Source organism: Miniopterus natalensis, chromosome 7 (genome assembly GCF_054644295.1).
Source record: "Miniopterus natalensis isolate mMinNat1 chromosome 7, mMinNat1.hap1, whole genome shotgun sequence".
NCBI lineage: Eukaryota > Metazoa > Chordata > Mammalia > Chiroptera > Miniopteridae > Miniopterus > Miniopterus natalensis.
The window spans coordinates 70822370-70825906 of NC_142087.1; positions in this window are offsets into that span (position 1 = coordinate 70822370).

Sequence of the window (3537 nt, forward strand, 5' to 3'; positions counted from 1 at the left end):
CAGGTTCAACTGGGTAGTCCCATAGTCATCCATCAGAGCCCTCTGTCGGTCTTCCAGCCCTGCCCAAACGGAAAGAACGGCCTTTCTAACCTCTCCCAACAGCTCCTTGAAGTGCTTCTGCCGAGAGGACGGAAAGGAAAGCCCGCGAACCAAAGGGGCCTCTGTGTGACCTACCAAAATTCCTAATGTACTCAACTCGGCTGGCCATCCTTGTCTCGTCTGCAAATAAAACCTGTTAGTAGTGTTTCCGAATGTGGTGTCACCAAGCACATACAGAAATCCGTCACCCAGAGACAGATAAAGCTTATGAGTGTCAGTCCTCCCCAGGATCCCGATTACAGCGTTCACCTGACTCATCCGTGTGCCTTTGTTCCCTGAAGTTACGTCTCCTGCTGTACACTTGGCAGGAGCGAGTTATATGTGTGCTTTGAAAGCCTAAGGGATCTTGGAGTAGAAGACTTCCAGAGTATTTTTGGCCTCAACTTTAAGGCAGAAAAAAAAATTATTTTTTCAATGAGAAACTAATGAGAGTATTAAAAACTCTTGGAATAGGGTGGTGAGTTATAACCACCCAAGATTTTACTAGGAAAATTTAGCCCAGAAATATTATGATTATATAAGAGTGACTTTAAAGACTACTTTTAAGAAACTAATTTCAGGGATCAGTAATGATTTCAAAATGTTTAAACTTTTTTCAACCGCTTTCAAAGCAATTCTCTGGAAGGATTTAAGCACTGGGCATGGTGTGGGGGTAAATGCTTCCATCCTGGGCCATTCATTCCCACTGACTGGTATTTTAATTCACATAGCATCATGGGTGTTCTGCCTTCTGTCCAGTCTTGTAAAGCTGTCACACGGAGAAGGTTAATTAACTGGGGCAGACTGGGATAAGCCAGTTCTTAAGACTAGTTGGGGGGGAGGGGGGCGGCGCCCGGGCAGGCAGCAACAGTTTTGAGGCAGGGGAGGAACAGGCAAAAACATGTTGTGGAAACAGATTCTTAAGTGAGACATTTGCAGGAGTAGCAGCTGGGACCGGGCAGTGTTCAGAGCTGCAAACTCAAAGCTTCCAGAATCTCACTCCAGGCTAAGGCACTCGCCCATGCTCGGAGGGGGGAAGGGAGGGAGGTGGGATGAAAGCAGCATCTCAGGCCTAGATAAAATACATCGTCAGGGTGGGGCCCCAGCACTGGGGAACCAGATAGGTTCATGAATTCATTCCACAAATATTCCTTGAGTTTGGACTATGTACCGGGAACCAGGCCCTAGGGTTACGACAGAGAAGAAAACGGACACATGGATGAAGGCTGAAATTTTAGCCCCATGGTCAAAGAGGTACCTTCAGAGCAGAAAGCTGAAGGAGGTGAGGGACCGCGCCCTGCCAGTCAATAGGGGAGGCTTCCCGTGATCAGGGTCTGTACCCGCAGACCTCGGAGATATTGGGGGTTCCGTTCCAGACGCCACAATGAAGCAAGTCGTCATCTTTTTCTGAGGCAGGGTCTTGCCTTCAGTGTGTAAAAAACACAACATCTGTGAAGCACAATAAAAGCAGATGCAATAAGATGGGGTATGGCTGTATTTCCCCCAGGGCAAAGGTCAAGATACTGGAACTGGGTCACAAGGTCAGTCAGACCAATAACAGTGATCGGTGCTTGGTCTCCTGATGTTGAATTAAAGCTGCTTAAATCAGGGCAGGGCTGAGCTCTTATCTCTGTACCTGCAGCAGGGAGCACAGGGAGCCCTTAAATCTTCCAGGACGTGGGTGGGGTTGAGATAAATGCGACACCATAATACCCAAGACAACCCTTCAATGGGGATGACACTTCCACACAAAAAATGTCTTGATCTCTTTCATCGCTTTTCCTGTCTTTCCTGATCAGGACAAGAATGATCTTTCCATTTGTACCTGACACACTAAGTGGGAGGGAGAGAACCAAGAAAAAGAGAGGAGGAAGGAAGAGAGGGCGGATGATCAGGACAAGGAAACGAATCCTGCTCCGTGCTGTGTTTTCTACCCTAAAGATCTAAATCCAGCTCGGTAGTGAGGGTGAGTTTTCTGTTTAACATGTTTGAGGTTTACACGTTAAAACTGCATCTTGGAAACGAATTCTAGTGATAGTTGCACATTTAAAACAAGTGGATTTTATTTTATGGTATATAAATTATACCTCAACAAAGTTGTTTAAAAACATTGAAGCAGGCACCCATGGTGAGGCCACTTTGTTGCTGTTGTTGAATTTTTAGGCCACTTTCACGTGCTGCCAATGATAAAACAAAGGGGCATATTTAACCAAACACATTACCATCCCTCCTAATAGATGTTTCACCCAGTTGATTTGCATGGAATAGAAAAGTTTTTTCTGTGTGTCTTTTTTTTTTTAAGAAAAGTATATTTTGGTCTCTGCTCCTGGTTCCTGACTCTTAGCTCCTAAATCCCTTGGAATTTCCTGGGTGACAGGAGTGTCCTTTTGTGGTTCTAATAATATGACTCTTGTTGGGCTCCTAGGTGGGAGCTGGTCATTAGAAAGACCAAGCCATGCTTAGCAGCTTGGGATTTTCAGCCCCACCCCCATTCTCCAGAGACGGGAGAGGGGCTAAAGTGGAGTTAATGACTAATCATGCCTATGGGATAAAGCTTCCATAAAAACCCTAAAAGTATGGGGTTCAGAGAGCTTCCAGGTTGGTGAACACATGGAAGTGGGGGGAGAGCGGTGCATTCAGAGAGCACATGGAAGCTCCGTTCCCTTCCCACATACCTGGTCCTGCACAGCTCTTCTAGCTGGATGCTCACCTGTATCCTTTATCATATCTTTTTATAATAAACAGGTAAGCAGTAAGTAAACGGTGTTCTTAAGTTCTGTAAGCTGCTCTAGCAAATTAATCAAACCTGAGGAGGAAGCCCTGGGAACCTCCAATTTACAGTCCATGTGTCAGAAGCACAGTTGACAACCTGGGCTTGTGATTGGCATCTCGTGGTGGGGAGCAGTCTTCTAGGACTGAGCCCTGAACCTGTGGGATCTGCCACTATGTCCAGGTAAGTGAGTTAAATCATAGGACACCCAACTAGTGTTGCAGAGAATCACTTGTGGGAGGCAGGGGAAATCCACACATTTGGTGACCAGAAGTCTCAGAAGGGAAGTGTTTTGTGTGAAAGTAAAGAAGGAAAACATACGAGGAAGAGTAAATTTTTCTTACTCAATTTGAAAATGTGTTTTTCCCTGATGGGATATTTGCCACCTTAAAGTATATATAATCTTTTAAAAAATCTAAAAGAAAAGTCTTCAAGCACATACAGCCTAAGGCAGTTTACTAATGACAACTGATAAATATAGTGCACATTTCAAAACTGGTTTTTATTTTAGGGCCCTACTTAAGCCAATCCCAACAGGTTAATTAGTCTGATGAAGTGTTGTAAGTGAGGGAGGTACTCTACATGACACAGTGTCCACAGCCAGGTACTATCTAGGGACAACAAAGCCTCATCCTAACGAAATACTGAAGTGTTCTGGGAACCCCAAAGGATTCTCGCAGGAGGTATAC